The 24,878-nt window shown below is 44.4% G+C and overlaps 1 pseudogene across 1 annotated transcript; it reads right to left on the bottom strand.

Annotated features, from left to right (window-relative positions):
* Positions 1 to 856: 856 nt before the first annotated feature.
* Positions 857 to 24,224, bottom strand: LOC306913827 (syntenin-1-like; annotated as a pseudogene). The gene is made up of 7 exons: positions 24,204 to 24,224; positions 18,405 to 18,449; positions 13,900 to 14,034; positions 13,759 to 13,797; positions 3,724 to 3,894; positions 3,341 to 3,432; positions 857 to 1,094 (listed from the first exon to the last, which is right to left on the bottom strand). The product of its transcript is annotated as a syntenin-1-like (transcript).
* Between the last annotated feature and the right edge of the window lie 654 nt (positions 24,225 to 24,878).

Genomic DNA, 24,878 nt, shown 5'->3' with positions numbered 1-24,878 from the left:
ACGACCACTGGAGATCAATGGCTTTGATGGAGGAACGACCACTGGAGATCAATGGCTCTTTACAGCATTTTGATGCGAGAGAGAAGAGGTGAAAAAGGTCACTTTGCCAAATGATCCGTCTTCCACATCAGGAGGAAGCTCTGGACTCGCGGTATAGCGTGTGCATGGCTTCTTTATGTTTTTTTAAAGAAACAAAGTTATGTACGGTCCTCAATGTCGCATATCAAGACGACAAAAACGTTTAAACTTAGACTACACGGTTTAACGTATAAAAAGTACTATGTGACACACAGGAGGAGGAAGAAGGTAACTGGCATAATATTGAATAACATACAGAGATAGATGGAAATTATAGTGATGCACCGAATATTAGGCCGCAGAAAATATTCGGCAGAAAATGGCAAAAAAGAAAAAGCATTTTCGGCCTATTCGGTTTAGGCCCGAATAGGCAGAAAATATATCACCGAATAGTGTATGCAATTAATGCATTCAAAAGAGCTGAATAAATGTTTTATGGACCCATAATAGTGATTATTATTTAGGTTAGGTTTTTGCCATAACCATTTATTTTGCCATAAATCAGGTAGCTTTAAAGGTACGGCCATGACAGCAATGGTAGGAAAAAAAAGATATATAATATTAATCATATTCGGTATTCGGGCCAACTGTTCCCTATATTCGGTATTCGGTTTCAGCCAAGAATTTCCCTTTCGGTGCATCCCTAGAAACAAATGGAGGAAAAGAAAGGCATCTTGAATGGTGTTAGCAACAGGAATGATTGTTGATGCAGGAATTGGGTCCGTTGGAGGACAGAAGGAGAGAGAGAGAGAGAGACCGATACAGTGGGGATGGGAATCATAGCGATTGGACAGACAGACAGACAGACAGACAGACAGACAGACAGACAGACAGACAGAGAGAACGACTGGAGGTATAAGGAATGGAGAGAGAGAGAGAGTTTAGAGAAGGATCTTTCTCTGTAGATTGTAGATATCCTTGACTTGAGATGTCGTTGGTCCAGCGACATCTGCTTGGTTGCTCACACCTCAGGGACGGAGTGGTCCATGGCTGAACGCAGCAGGCCGGTAGACATCCTGGCAGACACACACACACACACACACACACACACACATGCAAATTAGCATCCATCCATCCATCTTCAACCGCTTATCCGTAGTCGGGTCGCGGAGGCAACAGCTCCAGTGTTCCAGACTTCCCTCTCCAGAGCAACATTAGTGACTTCCTCCTGGGGGATTCCAAGGCCAGTGAGTCGATGTGTTTCCTCCAACTGCGCCTTGGTCTGCTCCGGGGTCTCCTCCCAGTGGGACATATGCCTCGACAACCTCCCTAGGGAGACGCCCGAGAGGCATCCTAACCAGATGAACCGTCTAAGCTGGCTCCTTTCCAGGCAAAGAAGCAGCGTACTACTACTACTACTTGTGCAAATTAGCATACCATTTACAATTAAAATGGACAATTCAGGCTTTTAGCAGACGCTCTTTTCCAGAGTACGCCATACCGTCGGTAAACGGTGATTCATTACCGCTGGTATAACTAAACCGTTCTCATCCCGTATGGATGAGTAGGTCACAACTGGCCTACCAGCACCTCTGGTAGGTTGTTAGGTCATTATCAACTGGCCTACCAGCACCTCTGGTAGGTTGTTAGGTCATTATCAACTGGCCTACCAACACCTCTGGTAGGTTGTTAGGTCATTATCAACTGGCCTACCAGCACCTCTGGTAGGTTGTTAGGTCATTATCAACTGGCCTACAAGCACCTCTGGTAGGTTGTTAGGTCATTATCAGCCTCTCTGTGGGCCGCCCAATGAGCCCAATGTTTACTGCATGTGTAAAAAAACTAAAAAGGATTCATGATTCTGTGCGTATCGGGACATAACTCGTACGGCGCTGAGTCGGTGGAAGCAGACATCGCAACGTTCGGTACAGCAACTCGCTCGCTTTAGCGCGCTCGGTGGTACCGCGCCCCGGAGCTGACTGGAACCCAGGACGTTAGAGCTGGAAGCCTAATGATTAGCGAGGCATGCTGCCGAGGCGGTGCTGGAACGGGGGTTTCCTGCTGTATTTCAATGTGACTTCGAACCAGTGTTGATTTCGTCGACTAAAACTAAGACGAAAAATGTTCGTTGACTACCTTTTTCCACTGACGAAAACTACATGGAAACTAAATAAAAACTACGCTTTGATGACTAAAACTATACTGATAATTTCGTCAACGTTTAAAAACTAGACTAAAATGTTAGGAAGGGACTAGTGGACAAGAGATCCAGTATGAGTCATTCATTGGTTAGACCAGTCTGAGTCATTAGTCCTACAACTACAACCTCAAACCCTCACCCTAACCCTAACCTCCGACGGGGCAGCACACCTAAACCTAACCCTAACGCATGTCTAACCAATGACTAGTCTAAACTAAGTATGCACCCCTCCAGTATGAGACATTTTATACTTTGTTGCATGCTGAAAATAGCTGATCTACAAGTTCACAACGCGTCACAACTCGTCTAACCCGGGCATCAAGGCCCGCCAAAATACATTTTAGTCGACTAAATCAACTGTAGATTTAGTCGACTAAAATCTCATGACATTTAGTCGACTAAAACTAGACTAACACATTCCAGGTGAGTAAAATGTGACTATTCACAAGACTATGACTAAAACTAAAATCAAAATGTGCTGCCAAAAAAAACACTGTTTGGAACCGAAGGTTAAATAGTTTTAAAAAAGGGTGGTCGTGGAGTCCTCACGGGTCCATGCATGTCAAAAAGGGACCGACCGAGACCTGAGGCGAAAACCCACCCGAGGGACAAGTCAATATCTGGACCCGAGCCGTGCTACCCTCTAGACCTCTAGACCTCTAGACCTGAGGCCAAAACCATCCGAGGGACAAGTCAATATCTGGACCCGAGCCGTGCTACCCTCTAGCTGCAGTGATGTAAATAGACCTGAGGCGAAAACCCATCCGAGGGACAAGTCAATATCTGGACCCGAGCCGTGCTACCCTCTAGCTGCAGTGATGTAAATAGGTTTTCAATGTAATGAGTCCCGGGATGCAGGGATGGTCTTTTAGAAATGAGTCACACTTCAACAACGTTAGGAGTCATATTTTGCCATTTTTACAAATTGCAGCATTTAACTCCCATTTCATTTTATATGGTTATAATGTGGTTATATCCATGTAGAAAACAGCTAGCAAAATAAACAACAGTACAGTATAGCACAGTGGATGCAGAGGTCGTTGTTTTATTGCGTCCCTTAACTATAAACTGTTGCAAAATGCACCCTATTTTAATCTCTGTAGCTGTGAACTGTGGCCGTACCTCTTTATCATGTGCTCGTAGATGAACTTGGGCATGATGGTGATGGCCATCGTAGTGGGAGAGGTGGACAGGATGTCCTTGATTTGAGAATCCTGTAGTCGGAGGAGAGGGGGGGGGGGGGGGGTACAGAAAATTAAGAGCAGCTCAAAATATGCTATGTTTATGTGCTGTTATGTATCAACAACTGTTATTAATTCATATGTTTGTATCCATAAATACTGACAATGTTGAGTCTCTTTAAATGTCACTCATTTCTTACATAGAATTCCTAATTCCTAACACTACTTGTGAACAATCAGAGACATAGTTATGGTTTGGACTCATCTATGGACTCATTGACACAACATGAAGCATATTATACACAAAAGGGGGGCCGACCCGACCTTGAGTCCGATGACGTTCTACCCGTTGATCTCACAGATGTAGTGGTCGGTCAGCATGCCGTTGCGAGCAGCGGAGCCTTCCTTCACCAGGGAGGTGATCTTTCCGACTTGTAGATGAAACCCACGTGTCCTGAGCTGTCCTTGTGCATGGTGATGGTGCGCTGGAACGGCCTGGAGGGGACAGAGAGGGACAGAGAGGGACATGTTTAGGGTGATGGTGCGCTGGAACGGCCTGGAGGGGGCAGAGAGGGACATGTTTAGGGTGATGGTGCGCTGGAACGGCCTGGAGGGGACAGAGAGGGACATGTTTAGTGATGGTGCACTGGAACGGCCTGGAGGGGGCAGAGAGGGACAGAGAGGGACATGTTTAGGGTGATGGTGCGCTGGAACGGCCTGGAGGGACAGAGGGGGACATGTTTAGGGTGATGGTGCGCTGGAACGGCCTGGAGGGGACAGAGAGGGACATGTTTAGGGTGATGGTGCGCTGGAACGGCCTGGAGGGACAGAGAGGGACATGTTTAGGGTGATGGTGCGCTGGAACGGCCTGGAGGGACAGAGAGGGACATGTTTAGGGTGATGGTGCGCTCGAACGGCCTGGAGGGGGCAGAGAGGGACATGTTTAGGATGATGGTGCGCTGGAACGGCCTGGAGGGGGCAGAGAGGGACAGAGAGGGACATGTTTAGGGTGATGGTGCGCTCGAACGGCCTGGAGGGGGCAGAGAGGGACATGTTTAGGATGATGGTGCGCTGGAACGGCCTGGAGGGGGCAGAGAGGGACATGGTTAGGCCCAGTGTTAAAACTTCCAGTGTGCCGGAATTATTAAAAATAAAAGGTGCTAGAATGCAAAGCAGATGAGGTAGATTCCATTACCCCAAAAAAACGGGAGGCTGTCACTGGTATTATTGGGTAGGGATGCACCCAATGGGACGTTCTGTCACTGGTATTATTGGGTAGGGATGCACCCAATGGGACGTTCTGTCACTGGTATTATTGGGTAGGGATGCACCCAATGGGACGTTCTGTCACTGGTATTATTGGGTAGGGATGCACCCAATGGGACGTTCTGTCACTGGTATTATTGGGTAGGGATGCACCCAATGGGACGTTCTGTCACTGGTATTATTGGGTAGGGATGCACCCAATGGGACGTTCTGTCACTGGTATTATTGGGTAGGGATGCACCCAATGGGACATTCTGTCACTGGTATTATTGTGTAGGGATGCACCCAATGGGACGTTCTGTCACTGGTATTATTGGGTAGGGATGCACCCAATGGGACATTCTGTCACTGGTATTATTGTGTAGGGATGCACCCAATGGGACGTTCTGTCACTGGTATTATTGGGTAGGGATGCACCCAATGGGACATTCTGTCACTGGTATTATTGTGTAGGGATGCACCCAATGGGACGTTCTGTCACTGGTATTATTGGGTAGGGATGCACCCAATGGGACATTCTGTCACTGGTATTATTGTGTAGGGATGCACCCAATGGGACGTTCTGTCACTGGTATTATTGTGTAGGGATGCACCCAATGGGACATTCTGTCACTGGTATTATTGTGTAGGGATGCACCCAATGGGACGTTCTGTCACTGGTATTATTGGGTAGGGATGCACCCAATGGGACATTCTGTCACTGGTATTATTGTGTAGGGATGCACCCAATGGGACGTTCTGTCACTGGTATTATTGGGTAGGGATGCACCCAATGGGACATTCTGTCACTGGTATTATTGTGTAGGGATGCACCCAATGGGACGTTCTGTCACTGGTATTATTGGGTAGGGATGCACCCAATGGGACATTCTGTCACTGGTATTATTGTGTAGGGATGCACCCAATGGGACGTTCTGTCACTGGTATTATTGTGTAGGGATGCACCCAATGGGACATTCTGTCACTGGTATTATTGTGTAGGGATGCACCCAATGGGACGTTCTGTCACTGGTATTATTGGGTAGGGATGCACCCAATGGGACATTCTGTCACTGGTATTATTGTGTAGGGATGCACCCAATGGGACGTTCTGTCACTGGTATTATTGGGTAGGGATGCACCCAATGGGACATTCTGTCACTGGTATTATTGGGTAGGGATGCACCCAATGGGACATTCTGTCACTGGTATTATTGGGTAGGGATGCACCCAATGGGACATTCTGTCACTGGTATTATTGGGTAGGGATGCACCCAATGGGACGTTCTGTCACTGGTATTATTGGGTAGGGATGCACCCAATGGGACATTCTGTCACTGGTATTATTGGGTAGGGATGCACCCAATGGGACATTCTGTCACTGGTATTATTGTGTAGGGATGCACCCAATGGGACATTCTGTCACTGGTATTATTGGGTAGGGATGCACCCAATGGGACGTTCTGTCACGGGTATTATTGGGTAGGGATGCACCCAACGAAACCGAATACCGAATATAGGACACAGTTGGCCCAAAAATCGAATACCCGAATATGATTCATATTATATATAATTATTTATTGTTTTTTTTGCCAGTTTTTGTACCATTGCATCATGGCCGTAACTTTGTTGTAGAGCTACATGATAAAGGCAAAAAGACTGATTACATGATTACATTTTGATCACGTCATCAAAACAAAACAGAAACGTAACAACGGCTCTTTGGCCTTTCACCTCTAAAATCAACCGAACCAAATATGCATTTGTTTTGCCACTATTCGGCCGAATAGTTTGGGTGTCTGAATATTGCATACAGTGAGAGAGGTTCCAGCTGCTGTCTCCCATTGTTAGTGTCTCCCATTGTTAGTGTCTCCCATTGTTAGTGTCTCCCATTGTTAGTGTCTCCCATTGTTAGTGTCTCCCATTGTTAGTGTCTCCCAGTGTTAGTTTCTCCCATTGTTAGTATCTCCCATTGTTAGTATCTCCCATTGTTAGTATCTCCCAGTGTTAGTGTCTCCCAGTGTTAGTGTCTCCCATTGTTAGTATCTCCCATTGTTAGTGTCTCCCAGTGTTAGTGTCTCCCATTGTTAGTGTCTCCCAGTGTTAGTGTCTCCCATTGTTAGTGTCTCCCATTGTTAGTGTCTCCCAGTGTTAGTGTCTCCCATTGTTAGTATCTCCCATTGTTAGTGTCTCCCATTGTTAGTGTCTCCCATTGTTAGTGTCTCCCATTGTTAGTGTCTCCCAGTGTTAGTATCTCCCATTGTTAGTGTCTCCCATTGTTAGTGTCTCCCAGTGTTAGTGTCTCCCATTGTTAGTGTCTCCCATTGTTAGTGTCTCCCATTGTTAGTGTCTCCCATTGTTAGTGTCTCCCATTGTTAGTGTCTCCCAGTGTTAGTGTCTCCCATTGTTAGTGTCTCCCAGTGTTAGTGTCTCCCATTGTTAGTGTCTCCCAGTGTTAGTGTCTCCCATTGTTAGTGTCTCCCAGTGTTAGTGTCTCCCATTGTTAGTGTCTCCCAGTGTTAGTGTCTCCCATTGTTAGTATCTCCCATTGTTAGTGTCTCCCAGTGTTAGTGTCTCCCATTGTTAGTGTCTCCCATTGTTAGTGTCTCCCATTGTTAGTGTCTCCCAGTGTTAGTGTCTCCCAGTGTTAGTGTCTCCCATTGTTAGTATCTCCCATTGTTAGTGTCTCCCATTGTTAGTGTCTCCCATTGTTAGTGTCTCCCATTGTTAGTGTCTCCCAGTGTTAGTGTCTCCCATTGTTAGTGTCTCCCATTGTTAGTGTCTCCCATTGTTAGTGTCTCCCATTGTTAGTGTCTCCCATTGTTAGTGTCTCCCATTGTTAGTGTCTCCCAGTGTTAGTATCTCCCATTGTTAGTGTCTCCCAGTGTTAGTGTCTCCCATTGTTAGTGTCTCCCAGTGTTAGTGTCTCCCATTGTTAGTGTCTCCCATTGTTAGTGTCTCCCAGTGTTAGTGTCTCCCATTGTTAGTATCTCCCATTGTTAGTGTCTCCCATTGTTAGTGTCTCCCATTGTTAGTGTCTCCCATTGTTAGTGTCTCCCAGTGTTAGTGTCCCCCATTGTTAGTGTCTCCCATTGTTAGTGTCTCCCATTGTTAGTGTCTCCCAGTGTTAGTGTCTCCCATTGTTAGTGTCTCCCATTGTTAGTGTCTCCCATTGTTAGTGTCTCCCATTGTTAGTGTCTCCCATTGTTAGTTTCTCCCATTGTTAGTGTATCCCATTGTTAGTGTCTCCCATTGTTAGTGTCTCCCAGTGTTAGTGTCTCCCATTGTTAGTGTCTCCCAGTGTTAGTGTCTCCCATTGTTAGTGTCTCCCAGTGTTAGTGTCTCCCATTGTTAGTGTCTCCCAGTGTTAGTGTCTCCCAGTGTTAGTGTCTCCCATTGTTAGTGTCTCCCAGTGTTAGTGTCTCCCATTGTTAGTATCTCCCATTGTTAGTGTCTCCCAGTGTTAGTGTCTCCCATTGTTAGTGTCTCCCATTGTTAGTGTCTCCCATTGTTAGTGTCTCCCATTGTTAGTGTCTCCCAGTGTTAGTGTCTCCCATTGTTAGTATCTCCCATTGTTAGTGTCTCCCATTGTTAGTGTCTCCCATTGTTAGTGTCTCCCAGTGTTAGTGTCTCCCATTGTTAGTGTCTCCCATTGTTAGTGTCTCCCAGTGTTAGTGTCTCCCATTGTTAGTGTCTCCCAGTGTTAGTGTCTCCCATTGTTAGTGTCTCCCATTGTTAGTGTCTCCCATTGTTAGTGTCTCCCAGTGTTAGTGTCTCCCATTGTTAGTGTCTCCCATTGTTAGTGTCTCCCATTGTTAGTGTCTCCCATTGTTAGTGTATCCCATTGTTAGTGTCTCCCATTGTTAGTGTCTCCCAGTGTTAGTGTCTCCCATTGTTAGTGTCTCCCAGTGTTAGTGTCTCCCATTGTTAGTGTCTCCCATTGTTAGTGTCTCCCATTGTTAGTGTCTCCCAGTGTTAGTGTCTCCCAGTGTTAGTGTCTCCCATTGTTAGTGTCTCCCATTGTTAGTGTCTCCCAGTGTTAGTATCTCCCATTGTTAGTATCTCCCATTGTTAGTGTCTCCCAGTGTTAGTGTCTCCCAGTGTTAGTGTCTCCCATTGTTAGTGTCTCCCATTGTTAGTGTCTCCCAGTGTTAGTATCTCCCAGTGTTAGTATCTCCCATTGTTAGTGTCTCCCAGTGTTAGTATCTCCCATTGTTAGTGTCTCCCAGTGTTAGTATCTCCCAGTGTTAGTATCTCCCATTGTTAGTGTCTCCCATTGTTAGTGTCTCCCATTGTTAGTGTCTCCCATTGTTAGTGTCTCCCATTGTTAGTATCTCCCATTGTTAGTGTCTCCCATTGTTAGTGTCTCCCAGTGTTAGTGTCTCCCAGTGTTAGTGTCTCCCATTGTTAGTGTCTCCCAGTGTTAGTGTCTCCCAGTGTTAGTGTCTCCCATTGTTAGTGTCTCCCAGTGTTAGTGTCTCCCATTGTTAGTGTCTCCCATTGTTAGTGTCTCCCATTGTTAGTGTCTCCCATTGTTAGTGTCTCCCATTGTTAGTGTCTCCCAGTGTTAGTGTCTCCCATTGTTAGTATCTCCCATTGTTAGTGTCTCCCATTGTTAGTGTCTCCCATTGTTAGTGTCTCCCAGTGTTAGTGTCTCCCATTGTTAGTGTCTCCCATTGTTAGTGTCTCCCAGTGTTAGTGTCTCCCATTGTTAGTGTCTCCCAGTGTTAGTGTCTCCCATTGTTAGTGTCTCCCATTGTTAGTGTCTCCCATTGTTAGTGTCTCCCAGTGTTAGTGTCTCCCATTGTTAGTGTCTCCCATTGTTAGTGTCTCCCATTGTTAGTGTCTCCCATTGTTAGTGTCTCCCAGTGTTAGTGTCTCCCATTGTTAGTGTCTCCCAGTGTTAGTGTATCCCATTGTTAGTGTCTCCCATTGTTAGTGTCTCCCATTGTTAGTGTCTCCCAGTGTTAGTGTCTCCCAGTGTTAGTGTCTCCCATTGTTAGTGTCTCCCATTGTTAGTGTCTCCCAGTGTTAGTATCTCCCATTGTTAGTGTCTCCCATTGTTAGTGTCTCCCAGTGTTAGTGTCTCCCAGTGTTAGTGTCTCCCATTGTTAGTGTCTCCCATTGTTAGTGTCTCCCATTGTTAGTGTCTCCCAGTGTTAGTGTCTCCCAGTGTTAGTATCTCCCATTGTTAGTGTCTCCCAGTGTTAGTATCTCCCATTGTTAGTGTCTCCCAGTGTTAGTGTCTCCCAGTGTTAGTATCTCCCATTGTTAGTGTCTCCCATTGTTAGTGTCTCCCATTGTTAGTGTCTCCCATTGTTAGTGTCTCCCATTGTTAGTATCTCCCATTGTTAGTGTCTCCCATTGTTAGTGTCTCCCAGTGTTAGTGTCTCCCAGTGTTAGTGTCTCCCAGTGTTAGTGTCTCCCAGTGTTAGTGTCTCCCAGTGTTAGTGTCTCCCATTGTTAGTGTCTCCCAGTGTTAGTGTCTCCCATTGTTAGTGTCTCCCATTGTTAGTGTCTCCCATTGTTTTGTCTCCCATTGTTAGTGTCTCCCATTGTTAGTGTCTCCCAGTGTTAGTGTCTCCCATTGTTAGTGTCTCCCAGTGTTAGTGTCTCCCAGTGTTAGTGTCTCCCATTGTTAGTGTCTCCCAGTGTTAGTGTCTCCCATTGTTAGTGTCTCCCATTGTTAGTGTCTCCCATTGTTAGTGTCTCCCAGTGTTAGTGTCTCCCAGTGTTAGTGTCTCCCATTGTTAGTGTCTCCCATTGTTAGTGTCTCCCAGTGTTAGTGTCTCCCATTGTTAGTGTCTCCCATTGTTAGTGTCTCCCATTGTTAGTATCTCCCATTGTTAGTGTCTCCCATTGTTAGTGTCTCCCATTGTTAGTGTCTCCCAGTGTTAGTGTCTCCCAGTGTTAGTGTCTCCCAGTGTTAGTGTCTCCCATTGTTAGTGTCTCCCATTGTTAGTGTCTCCCAGTGTTAGTGTCTCCCATTGTTAGTGTCTCCCATTGTTAGTGTCTCCCATTGTTAGTGTCTCCCATTGTTAGTATCTCCCATTGTTAGTGTCTCCCATTGTTAGTGTTGTCTCCCATTGTTAGTGTCTCCCAGTGTTAGTGTCTCCCAGTGTTAGTGTCTCCCAGTGTTAGTGTCTCCCATTGTTAGTGTCTCCCAGTGTTAGTGTCTCCCAGTGTTAGTGTCTCCCAGTGTTAGTGTCTCCCATTGTTAGTGTCTCCCAGTGTTAGTGTCTCCCATTGTTAGTGTCTCCCATTGTTAGTGTCTCCCATTGTTAGTGTCTCCCAGTGTTAGTGTCTCCCATTGTTAGTGTCTCCCATTGTTAGTATCTCCCAGTGTTAGTGTCTCCCAGTGTTAGTGTCTCCCATTGTTAGTGTCTCCCAGTGTTAGTGTCTCCCATTGTTAGTATCTCCCATTGTTAGTGTCTCCCATTGTTAGTGTCTCCCAGTGTTAGTGTCTCCCATTGTTAGTGTCTCCCATTGTTAGTGTCTCCCATTGTTAGTGTCTCCCATTGTTAGTATCTCCCATTGTTAGTGTCTCCCATTGTTAGTGTCTCCCATTGTTAGTATCTCCCATTGTTAGTGTCTCCCATTGTTAGTGTTAGTGTCTCCCAGTGTTAGTATCTCCCATTGTTAGTGTATCCCATTGTTAGTGTTAGTGTCTCCCAGTGTTAGTGTCTCCCAGTGTTAGTGTCTCCCATTGTTAGTGTCTCCCATTGTTAGTGTTAGTGTCTCCCAGTGTTAGTGTCTCCCAGTGTTAGTGTCTCCCATTGTTAGTGTCTCCCAGTGTTAGTGTCTCCCATTGTTAGTATCTCCCATTGTTAGTGTCTCCCATTGTTAGTGTCTCCCAGTGTTAGTGTCTCCCATTGTTAGTGTCTCCCATTGTTAGTGTCTCCCATTGTTAGTGTCTCCCATTGTTAGTGTCTCCCATTGTTAGTATCTCCCATTGTTAGTGTCTCCCATTGTTAGTGTCTCCCATTGTTAGTATCTCCCATTGTTAGTGTCTCCCATTGTTAGTGTTAGTGTCTCCCAGTGTTAGTATCTCCCATTGTTAGTGTCTCCCATTGTTAGTGTCTCCCATTGTTAGTGTTAGTGTCTCCCAGTGTTAGTATCTCCCATTGTTAGTGTTAGTGTCTCCCAGTGTTAGTATCTCCCATTGTTAGTGTTAGTGTCTCCCAGTGTTAGTGTCTCCCATTGTTAGTGTCTCCCATTGTTAGTGTTAGTGTCTCCCAGTGTTAGTGTCTCCCATTGTTGTTAGTGTCTCCCATTGTTAGTGTCTCCCAGTGTTAGTGTCTCCCAGTGTTAGTGTCTCCCATTGTTGTTAGTGTCTCCCATTGTTAGTGTCTCCCAGTGTTAGTGTCTCCCAGTGTTAGTCTCCCATTGTTAAAGTGTCACAATGGGAGACACAAAAACAGAAGGAAATCTGGGGAATGACAGGAAAACAAGAAGTAGCTCCACTAAAAAAAATCGATTGAAGTAGATTGAAGAAAATGGTGCAACTAAAATGGAAATGAATGAAAAAAAAACAATGACAATTACTTATGCGTTTACTGTATATATTGGGTTAAGAGATTATATATAGTATAGTTCAGGTCTGTTAAAAGGCAAAGCAGCACAAACACTGTGTGTGCCAACAATTATTAGCAGCAAACCCTCAGAGTGGAGAGATGACCAGCAGAGGGAGACAAAGATCGAAGAATGTCTGGTATTGGCTTCAGTTAATATAAGTTCAGTAACATCCATGTTTGTCTACTGTACTCTGCCACTCTAAATCAGAACATACATAATGGTTTTAACCGTTTTACCCGTTAAGACCTGGAACTGCCTGCCTGTGTCACCTTAGCTTGTAACCACTTTAACCATTCTTTTTTTTAAACTTGAGCTGTTGAAAATTAGCAGATCTACAAGCTTATAGAGCTATGAGCTTGTAGATATGCTGTTTTTTGAATAAAGCGAGAAAATGTGTGCAAGTCTTTGAATATATATTCGTTCACAGCGAACTTTTAACTCGTATCCTTGCCTCTGGATGGGGGGGGGGGGGGTCCCTGGAACAACATATTTTCAGATGGGGGGGGGTCGGCGGCCAAATAGAAATAATTTTGGGTAAGTTTTTCTCAAGGACACTTCGACACTAACTCTGCGGGAGCCCGGGATCGAACTGGCAACCTTGCGGTTACCATCCGGCCACTCTACCGCTGATCCACCGCCGCCCAGTCCTTGACATGAAAAAGTTTGAAAAAGTTCGACTCCCGACGGCCTTTACGGCATGTCACCCCCCCATCTCTCTCCCCATTTCCTGTCAGCCTACTGCCTGTGCCTCTATAAAAAAGAAAATAAAGGAGAAAGCCACAAAAAATATATCTAAAAAAAAAAGAAGACCTTCTTCAGGCTGATGGCTGAAGAGGGTCTTTGACTGAAACATTGCCTAAATAAAGTGTTGGTATTGCCAGTGCAGACGGTGTGCAGGTCTTTGTGCACTTTGTGTGCATTTTATGTTTTCTGAACACATTGAGCCCTGCCTACGCACCCGTCTCAGAGCATAAGACTTTGAGCTTTGATATGTTATGTTATGCTCATAAGACTTTGAGCTTTGATATGTTATGTTATGCTCATAACCTTTGTTTCCTGGCTGTCTGTTCAAAATTAAACCACAATAACAACCATGTCAGCAAAAAGTGACATTTCCAGAGTGTGCTTCTCCTGGCAGTACAGTGTTCTGCATGAGGTTTGTTAATGAGTTATGAAATGTTGTTAAAGGATACCCGTTTGTTGAAAGAATGTTTAAAATGGGCAAGACAAAGTCACGGCAATGCTCAGCATTGCCAGTGATTTTGACAACTACAGACTAAAGGCAATACATATTTTTATGGGAAAGAATCGTGTGCAAATCGTGATCTCAATAATTCTTGTGGAGGAATATCGAGATTCACATTTGAGCAAGAATCGTGCAGCACTACAGTATCAAATGTAGTGGAGTAGACGTAAAAGTACACTTAGTTGCATGCTGAAAATAGCAGATCTACAAGCCCACAACGTGTCGCACTGTGACGCGTTGCATTTGGAAATTGCGAGAGGCAACAGTCTGGTAACGCAAGACGATCCTCTCACCGGTCGCGGACGATGAGTTCGATGTGTCTCCGAGGCGGCCTTCAGGGCCTTGTGGGCCTTGTCCAGGCTCCACCTTCAGGGCCTTGTGGGCCTTGTCCAGGCTCCACCTTCAGGGCCTTGTGGGCCTTGTCCAGGCTCCACCTTCAGGGCCTTGTGGGCCTTGTCCAGGCTCCACCCGGCACAGTTCTGCCTGTTGATCTGCAGGACCTGGTCTCCGAAACGCAGGCCGGCCAGGGCGGCGGGGGAGTTGGCCTGCACCAGCTGGATAAACACTCCCTGGAAGGATGATAAGACACAGAGAGAGAGGATGAGAGGTGGAAAACATTAGGAGGAAGATAAGAGGATTCACTGGAGGAGGAGGGGGAGGGGGGAGGGGGGAGATAAAATGGTAGGAATTAAGACTGTGGTGGAAAAAGTGCTCAATTGTTTTCCTTAAGCATTATGTTATACTTTAGCTGTTGAAATCGTGAAAATGTGGCGCAAATCTTTGAATATATATTCTTTCAGAGCGAACATTTTTAACTCAAATCTTTGCTTCTGGGGGTCCCTGGAACAACATATTTCCAGATGGGGGTCGGCGGCCAATTACATATATTTTTAGGGGTCCTTGACATGAAATAGTTTGAGCACCACGCACATAGAAACATGGTTTTCAGAAAACCATTTTTGTCAGGATTTAGAAGACATTTTGGAGAATCGTCCTGAGGTCTAAATGGTTGAAGCGAAAGCAGCAATACTGTCCAGCATTGTAGAAGTTCTCCGTTACAAGTAAGGAGTCCGGAATTCAAAATGTACATGGAGCAAAAGTACAAAATAATTGGCGTCACAATGTACTTAAAAAGTACCAAAACGTAAAAGTACTCATTGTGCAGAATGTCTCGTTTCAATGTTTTCAAATAAGTATTAAAATATTTTGAATTGCAAGATCAATCCTGCTATTTTCAAATGGCCTAATAGGGCTGGACTTCTGGTTAATGTACGTTTTGCAATAATAATCACAGTGACTACTAACTAAAGTTTTCAGATCAATGTAGTGGTGTAGAAGTACAATATTTGCCTCTGGGACGTAGTGGAGTAGAAGTAAAAGTACTGGAAATTGGAAATGCTCAAGAAAAGTACAAATACCTGAAAATTGTACTCAAGTAAAAGACTTGAGTAAATGTACCTAGTTACTTTACACCAGTGGAAATTAACCCATTCTGGGCGGGAACCCCTCTTGGTGTTTTAATTCATCATGTTATACTTTAGTTATTAAAATCGTGAAAATGTGGTGCAAATCTTTGAATATATATTCTTTCACAGTGAATCTTTGCTTCTGGGGGCATCCGTAGAACAACATATTTTCAGATGGGGGTCGGCGGCCAATTACATATAATTTGTGGAGGTCCTTGACATGAAATAGTTTGAGAACCACTGATACAGAAACGTTTTTCAGAAAAGTGTCAGGATTTAGAAGACATTTGTAGAATCTGGTCCCAGTCCTAAATGGGTTAAGACAGGAGAAAGGGATAATGGACAGAAACACAGAACAGATGAAAGAGAAAAGTCCAGGGAGATGAAACAGACGTAGGGGTTAAATATATATATATATCTCTGCTGTCGGGAGGAAACCTCATAACTCCAAAATGTTCATTTTTCAGGAAATTAAAAATATAAATTTTTCAGGAAATTAAGAAAACCTTTTATTTTAAAACAAAGCAATACAACCTCATCAAAGTTGTTATATTGTCAATTGCGTCCATTGGAGGGGGAGAGGTGGTGGAGTTTTTGAGGGTCCAATGGAGTTAAGAGGTTTTATCCAAAGCACTTTTTACTACTTTCCATTGGTTAAATATTTTCGAAACAACACACAGACGTAAAGGGTGGAGTTATGAGGTTTTCTCCCGTCAGCAACGAAATATGTCAGGGAGGGACAGGGAGAACAGCGGGGAGGATACATTACAAAAACCACAGGATTCACTTCCAGGGAAAGGAATTTACAATGCTGACCGTTTTGAGATAGAAAGAGATATTTAGCCGTTTCCATTGTTTTAGTGCAGTGGTTTCTCAACCAGTGGTCCGTGGTCCTCGAGGGGGTTCCAGGTGGTCCCAGCTAAATGATGTTGGTAACAGCTCTAATCAAGCCCCGAATATCGCATTTTATGCAGCTATGCACATAAAGACCGCGTGCGTGCGTGACCATGCACGTGAGGATTTCGGCCGGTTTTAGGTAGATTTCAAGCTATATATATGCTTAGATGTTTTCTATTTATATTAGGATAAATTTGCGCGACTGTAAAGACGAAACGGAAGTGGGGAGGAGGCTCCACTTCCGCTTTATAATATGATGGAAGCATTTGTTAATTGCGAGAGGCAACAGTCTGGCAACACGAGACTAATGCTATACTGACAGTATTCTTTGGCGTGGGAGAGGTGGGGGGGGGGGACTTCTTCAATTCATCCCACTCATTTAAAAAAGATACCTGTTGCCATGATTACTGCAATCTGATACAAACTAAATAATTCACTGGCGCCACTCCCCAGCAGGCTGGAAGTCTCCAACAAAACAGGTTGACGGCCGATACGAGGGGCGGCAGTGGCTCAGCGGTAGAGTGGCCGGATGGTAACTGCAAGGTTCCTAGTTCGAACCCTGTGGGCTCCCCCAGAGTTATAGTGTCCAAGTGTCCTTGAGCAAGACTCTGAACCCCTAATTGAAGACTCTGAACCCCTAATTGAAGACTCTGAACCCCTAATTGCTCCTGATGAGCAGGTTGGTGCCTTGCATGGTTTAACTCCGCCATGGGTGTGTGAGACTCTGAACCCCTAATTGCTCCTGGTGAGCAGGTTGGTGCCTTGCATGGTTTAACTCCTGATGAGCAGGTTGGTGCCTTGCATGGTTTAACTCCTGATGAGCAGGTTGGTGCCTTGCATGGTTTAACTCCTGATGAGCAGGTTGGTGCCTTGCATGGTTTAACTCCTGATGAGCAGGTTGGTGCCTTGCATGGTTTAACTCCTGATGAGCAGGTTGGTGCCTTGCATGGTTTAACTCCTGATGAGCAGGTTGGTGCCTTGCATGGTTTAACTCCTGATGAGCAGGTTGGTGCCTTGCATGGTTTAACTCCTGATGAGCAGGTTGGTGCCTTGCATGGTTTAACTCCTGATGAGCAGGTTGGTGCCTTGCATGGTTTAACTCCTGATGAGCAGGTTGGTGCCTTGCATGGTTTAACTCCTGATGAGCAGGTTGGTGTCTTGCATGGTTTAACTCCTGATGAGCAGGTTGGTGCCTTGCTTGGTTTAACTCCGCCATGGGTGTGTGAATCAGTGTTGTTTTTGGCAGCAAATTTCTATTTTAGTTTTTTCTTTGGAATGAAACTTTATTTAGTTTTAGTCATATTTTAGTCACCTGTAATGCTGTTAGTCTAGTTTTAGTCGACTAAATCTGCAGTTAATTTAGTCGACTAAAATGTATTTTGGCGGGCCTTGATGCCGTCGTAATGACTGATTTTACACTTGTTGAAAATAGCCACTCTACAAGCTTGTGAGATTTTTTTCTATCTGTTGACGAAGTTGTCAATACATTTAGCTTACCGGTAGTTTTAGTCATAATAGCTTCGTTTTCATTTAGTTTCCATTTTTCGTCTTAGTTTTAGTCGACGAAAACAATACTGGTGTGCGTGAATGGGTTCCTGAAGAAGACGATCCTAGTGATGGAAACATTGAGTTAATAAACCAGTGGATCGGAGTTATTCCTTACCAGTGTTGCGGACTCTATTTCTTTCTCAAATCAAATAAATAAAACATAACCATAAACATAAGTCCAGTTGAGGTCGTGTTCCATTCATTTAAAGAAGCCCAGACCAAGAGCATGCTTAGACTGGCGAAGAGCATCTCCTCTGACCCCTTTCATGTTTTAAATGATGAATATCAACTGCTGCTCCATGAGGCGGTTTAGAGTCCCAAAATATAAGAACCACAGGCTAAAGAACTCTTTTGTACACCAGTCTGTTCTGCTTTTAAACCAAAATCGGTAAACCAAGAGGATTATGTTCTATTGTTCTTGTTCCATGTCTGCTTCTGTGATGTGTGTCCTGTAATGCAGCGGTTCCCAAAGTGGGGTCTGCGGACCCCTAGGGGTACGCGACGCATAGCCAGGGGGTACCCGAAATAATTCCCATTTTTTAATATTAAATTATGTTTATCTACGTGGTCATTTCTGCCAAGTTGCGCAATAAACATATTTTTTGTGTTGTTCATTGTGTTTCTCCCATGTTTGCTTTGGGCCAATAGCTGACATGATTACTAAAACTACAACATCAGTCAACCTGTCGTGACCCCAAACAGTAACAGCAGGACGCATGCTGCAGAAACAACAAAAAGACTCAGGACACTTGAAAGGTTTCTGCGGCCGCTTCAGATGAGGGGGTACCTGGAAAAATGTCTACCCCAAAAGGGGTACCTGGTCCAAAAAGGTTTGGGAACCCCTGCTGTAATGTATCTTTTGTAATGTATTGTGTCTTGTCTGTATCTTGAACGGTGACGTCATGGACGCAAAACAAATTTCAGTGCAAGTTGACAATGAAGTTGTATCGCATCGTATCGTATAAGGGCCATCCTCCTGTCAAAAAAAAGAAAAGATGTGGTGGTTGTTGTTGTGTGGAGTGACTCACGTTGTCGATGGCTCGGAGCCGCAGCCCCACCTTCCCGTCCTGGTCCTTGCTCGTAGCGCGGCACCGAGTGCCGCGCTACGAGCTTGTAGATCTGCTATTTTTGAAAAATCGTGAAAATGTGTCTTTGAATATATATATTCCTTCCCAGTGAACTTTTTTAACTCAAAGCTTTGCTTCTGGTGAGGTCCCTGGAACATGTTTTCAGATGGGGGCCAAATACAGATAATTCTGGGGGTCCTTGACATGAAAAAGGTTGAGCACCACTGACATAGAAACATATTTTTTTCAGAAAACTTTTAGGATTTAGAAGACTTTTTTTGTTATAATCGGACTGTTCTAAATGGGTTAAATTGCTGCAGACGTGCAGTTATAAACCAGTGGCTTCCTGACTCCAGTTTTGCGGTAATGGAGTAAGACCGAAGAACACTCTAAAACTAGAGGGTATGTGCGTGTCATCATCATCATCATCTTCATTATACCAGAAGAACACTCTAAACCTAGAGGGTATGTGGTAGATAGTCATATTACTGACCTTACCACCAAGTTAAGACAGAAAATTGGTTTTCTTTACAGAAATAAAGCTAACTTCCCAATGATATGTAGGGAAAGGGTTGTTGAAGCTGTCTTTATGTCAGTTTGCTGAAATGCTACCATAGTATCAGTCCCATAGTAACAGTACCTCCCATTCACTTCCATTCATTCCCATTCACTCCCATTCACTCCAATTCACTCCCATAGTATCAGTCCCATAGTAACAGTACCTCCCATTCACTTCCATTCATTCCCATTCACTCCCATTCACTCCAATTCACTCCCATAGTATCAGTCCCATAGTAACAGTACCTCCCATTCACTTCCATTCATTCCCATTCACTCCCATTCACTCCAATTCACTCCCATAGTATCAGTCCCATAGTAACAGTACCTCCCATTCACTTCCATTCATTCCCATTCACTCCCATTCACTCCAATTCACTCCCATAGTATCAGTCCCATAGTAACAGTACCTCCCATTCACTCCCATAGTATCAGTCCCATAGTACAGTGCCTCCCATTCACTCCCATTCATTCCCATTCACTCCCATTCAGTCCCATTCAGTCCCATTCACTCCCATTCAGTCCCATTCAGTCCCATTCACTCCCATATGTTAGGGCTATTGTATGTAAGTTTTGTAATAATAATCAAAATCTACAAATTAATTAGTAACTAAAGTTTTCAAATAAATGTAATGGAGTAAAAGTAGGCTACAAGTATTGGGGCAGGGGGCAGTGTCTTGAGTGTACAGGGTTTGATTAAGGCCCAGCAGTAGGGCCGGGCCTTAATCTTCGGGCCTGTTGAATGGACAGGTATCAGTCAAAAGAGAGACATCGAAGTGGAAAGACAGGTGGAGAAGGATCAACATATGGAATGTCAGATCAGGAAGGACGGGTGGAGAAGGATCAACATATGGAATGTCAGAACTGGTCAGCTCCATATAGAGATCTAAGGGTTTGAGGTCAGATGTAGAGTTGCTGGCCTGCTCCATTATGCAGATCTAGGTGATGATCCAGTCTTCTCCATGTATGCCTATCCAGGGTTTGATGAGGTCAGTGTCATTATCTTCATATATGGAGATGGCCATATATGGAGACGTGATGTCACGAGGCGTGATGTCACGAGGTGTGATGTCATGAGGTGTGGACTGATGACTATATTATGGCGTGACACTGACTGACTGACTGACGGGATATGTAGGTTTTCATATTAAACTGTGTATATCTGTGTATATCAAAACAAACTTGTAGCCTACTTAGGTACAATACTTAAGTAAATGTACTTAAGATTTTTTCCACCACTGCAAATACAATGCTAAAAATATTGAACACAAAGGGTTTGTTTGATTGATTGATTGAAAGTTGTATTCACAGTTTGTAGAATTTGGGTACAGTTCAAACGAAGGTACAGGACACAACCTGCTATGAGGATAAAACCAGAAAAAACACTAAGACTTGTTTGTTTACATCAGGGTCCTCCATTTTCAATTTATCAGAAAGATGGGTAACAGGGTTACAGGTCAAGTGGACACTTAATGGATCAACAGGTCACTTGTACACCTTGGATGAGTGGGCATTAGGGATTTGTGGGCACTAGGTACAGGGTTGTAGTTTTCCTGGCACCTTGGTCGGGTACCATTGACATCAGTACATTTTATTCTCAGTAACATTCTTCTTGTGTGCAGTGAGATTAAGTATTGGCCTAAATTGGACATCATATATCTCTGATTGCACACTGTATGTGTATGCCCAGACAAACATATTAATGCAGACATTTTGTAAGTGCTCTTCAGATGTCAAGGTTTAACCTTTTAAAGCATTTTGTAAGTGCTCTTCAGATGTCAAGGTTTAACTTTTTAAAGCATTTTGCACACCATTGTACACCATCACTTGTTTACTTTTACTACCACCATAATAATATTGTATCTGTATTTATGTATCATAATTTCCTGGGAAAACAGACAAGTATAACATAATGCTTAAAACACCAAAAGGGGTTCTCGCCCTTAATGGGTTAAAAAGATGTTTAATAATTAACCCTAGAACACTAAACACGGGTGATTTTCACCCGGACGATTATATTTTAGTACTTTCATAATGTTGCTGATGTCTGAGGTGGGCGGGTCTTTCAGTACCTTCATGATGCTCAGTGACATCATAATGTTGCTGATGTCTGAGGTGGGCGGGTCTTTCAGTACCTTCATGATGCTCAGTGACATCATAATGTTGCTGATGTCTGAGGTGGGCGGGTCTTTCAGTACCTTCATGATGCTCAGTGACATCATAATGTTGCTGATGTCTGAGGTGGGCGGGTCTTTCAGTACCTTCATGATGCTCAGTGACATCATAATGTTGCTGATGTCTGAGGTGGGCGGGTCTTTCAGTACCTTCATGATGCTCAGTGACATCATAATGTTGCTGATGTCTGAGGTGGGCGGGTCTTTCAGTACCTTCATGATGCTCAGTGACATCATAATGTTGCTGATGTCAGAGGTGGGCGGGTCTTTCAGTACCTTCATGAAGCTCAGTGACATCATAATGTTGCTGATGTCTGAGGTGGGCGGGTCTTTCAGTACCTTCATGATGCTCAGTGACATCATAATGTTGCTGATGTCAGAGGTGGGCGGGTCTTTCAGTACCTTCATGATGCTCAGTGACATCATAATGTTGCTGATGTCAGAGGTGGGCGGGTCTTTCAGTACCTTCATGATGCTCAGTGACATCATAATGTTGCTGATGTCAGAGGTGGGCGGGTCTTTCAGTACCTTCATGATGCTCAGTGACATCATAATGTTGCTGATGTCAGAGGTGGGCGGGTCTTTCAGTACCTTCATGATGCTCAGTGACATCATAATGTTGCTGATGTCTGAGGTGGGCGGGTCTTTCAGTACCTTCATGATGCTCAGTGACATCATAATGTTGCTGATGTCAGAGGTGGGTGGGTCTTTCAGTACCTTCATGATGCTCAGTGACATCATAATGTTGCTGATGTCTGAGGTGGGCGGGTCTTTCAGTACCTCCATGATGCTCAGTGACATCATAATGTTGCTGATGTCTGAGGTGGGCGGGTCTTTCAGTACCTTCATGATGCTCAGTGACATCATAATGTTGCTGATGTCTGAGGTGGGCGGGTCTCAGTGACATCATAATGTTGCTGATGTCAGAGGTGGGCGGGTCTTTCAGTACCTTCATGATGCTCAGTGACATCATAATGTTGCTGATGTCAGAGGTGGGCGGGTCTTTCAGTACCTTCATGATGCTCAGTGACATCATAATGTTGCTGATGTCTGAGGTGGGTGGTTCTTTCAGTACCTTCATGATGCTCAGTGACATCATAATGTTGCTGATGTATGAGGTGGGCGGGTCTTTCAGTACCATCATGATGCTCAGTGACATCATAATGTTGCTGATGTCTGAGGTGGGCGGGTCTTTCAGTACCTTCATGATGCTCACTGACATCATAATGTTGCTGATGTCAGAGGTGGGCGGGTCTTTCAGTACCTTCATGATGCTCAGTGACATCATAATGTTGCTGATGTCTGAGGTGGGCGGGTCTTTCAGTACCTTCATGATGCTCAGTGACATCATAATGTTGCTGATGTCAGAGGTGGGCGGGTCTTTCAGTACCTTCATGATGCTCAGTGACATCATAATGTTGCTGATGTCTGAGGTGGGCGGGTCTTTCAGTACCTTCATGATGCTCAGTGACATCATAATGTTGCTGATGTCAGAGGTGGGCGGGTCTTTCAGTACCTTCATGATGCTCAGTGACATCATAATGTTGCTGATGTCTGAGGTGGGCAGGTCTTTCAGTACCTTCATGATGCTCAGTGACATCATAATGTTGCTGATGTCAGAGGTGGGCGGGTCTTTCAGTAACTTCATGATGCTCAGTGACATCATAATGTTGCTGATGTCTGAGGTGGGCGGGTCTTTCAGTACCTTCATGATGCTCAGTGACATCATAATGTTGCTGATGTCAGAGGTGGGCGGGTCTTTCAGTAACTTCATGATGCTCAGTGACATCATAATGTTGCTGATGTCTGAGGTGGGCGGGTCTTTCAGTACCTTCATGATGCTCAGTGACATCATAATGTTGCTGATGTCTGAGGTGGGCGGGTCTTTCAGTAACTTCATGATGCTCAGTGACATCATAATGTTGCTGATGTCAGAGGTGGGCGGGTCTTTCAGTACCTTCATGATGCTCAGTGACATCATAATGTTGCTGATGTCTGAGGTGGGCGGGTCTTTCAGTAACTTCATGATGCTCAGTGACATCATAATGTTGCTGATGTCTGAGGTGGGCGGGTCTTTCAGTAACTTCATGATGCTCAGTGACATCATAATGTTGCTGATGTCAGAGGTGGGCGGGTCTTTCAGTACCTTCATGATGCTCAGTGACATCATAATGTTGCTGATGTCTGAGGTGGGCGGGTCTTTCAGTAACTTCATGATGCTCAGTGACATCATAATGTTGCTGATGTCAGAGGTGGGTGGGTCTTTCAGTACCTTCATGATGCTCAGTGACATCATAATGTTGCTGATGTCAGATGTGGGCGGGTCTTTCAGTACCTTCATGATGCTCAGTGACATCATAATGTTGCTGATGTCAGAGGTGGGCGGGTCTTTCAGTACCTTCATGATGCTCAGTGACATCATAATGTTGCTGATGTCAGAGGTGGGTGGGTCTTTCAGTACGTTCATGATGCTCAGTGACATCATAATGTTGCTGATGTCAGAGGTGGGTGGGTCTTTCAGTACCTTCATGATGCTCAGTGACATCATAATGTTGCTGATGTCAGAGGTGGGCGGGTCTTTCAGTACCTTCATGATGCTCAGTGACATCATAATGTTGCTGATGTCAGAGGTGGGCGGGTCTTTCAGTACCTTCATGATGCTCAGTGACATCATAATGTTGCTGATGTCTGAGGTGGGCGGGTCTTTCAGTACCTTCATGATGCTCAGTGACATCATAATGTTGCTGATGTCAGAGGTGGGCGGGTCTTTCAGTACCTTCATGATGCTCAGTGACATCATAATGTTGCTGATGTCAGAGGTGGGTGGTTCTTTCAGTACGTTCATGATGCTCAGTGACATCATAATGTTGCTGATGTCAGAGGTGGGTGGTTCTTTCAGTACGTTCATGATGCTCAGTGACATCATAATGTTGCTGATGTCAGAGGTGGGTGGTTCTTTCAGTACGTTCATGATGCTCAGTGACATCATAATGTTGCTGATGTCAGAGGTGGGTGGTTCTTTCAGTACGTTCATGATGCTCAGTGACATCGTAGAAGGTATGTTTGTTTTCCTGCCCACATTCCTGGTTATTTCTACAGGCAGGTGTTTGGGTGAATTTCACTCGCGTTTAGTGAGAAAAGAGGAAAATCCTATACACCCACAATGGACTTTTATTTAATGTTTCTTCACTGGACCATTCTCACATGTCTTAGGAATGGGTGGACCAAAGGAGAAGTTCCCAACTTAATTTCTCTTTTTTAGTTTTTTAGGAATATCTTTAAAATAATATGCAAGTTTTTCACTGATTTTGTCCCCCTATCTATTTTTAGTTTTTTTGTGATTCAAGAGTAAAAAATTATATATTGTTAAACATCTGCATTACTTAATTTTCAAGAACTCTACACAATTAGAGAATATAAAAGAACTGTTATTTTGCTTGTTGTGGACAAAATGTTATCGATAACAAAATATTCTTTCGTTTTGGGTCTGAGAGGTTGAATCTCATCAAATGGTGGTCCGTGGCTCAAATGGGTCTGAGAGGTTGAATCTCATCAAATGGTGGTCCGTGGCTCAAATGGGTCTGAGAGGTTGAATCTCATCAAATGGTGGTCCGTGGCTCAAATGGGTCTGAGAGGTTGAATCTCATCAAATGGTGGTCCGTGGCTCAAATGGGTCTGAGAGGTTGAATCTCATCAAATGGTG

Source organism: Electrona antarctica (assembly GCF_951216825.1).
Source record: "Electrona antarctica genome assembly, chromosome: 2".
NCBI classification, from domain to species: domain Eukaryota; kingdom Metazoa; phylum Chordata; class Actinopteri; order Myctophiformes; family Myctophidae; genus Electrona; species Electrona antarctica.
Note: the sequence above shows the minus strand (reverse complement) of the source record. Positions and strands in the feature narration are given on the sequence as shown.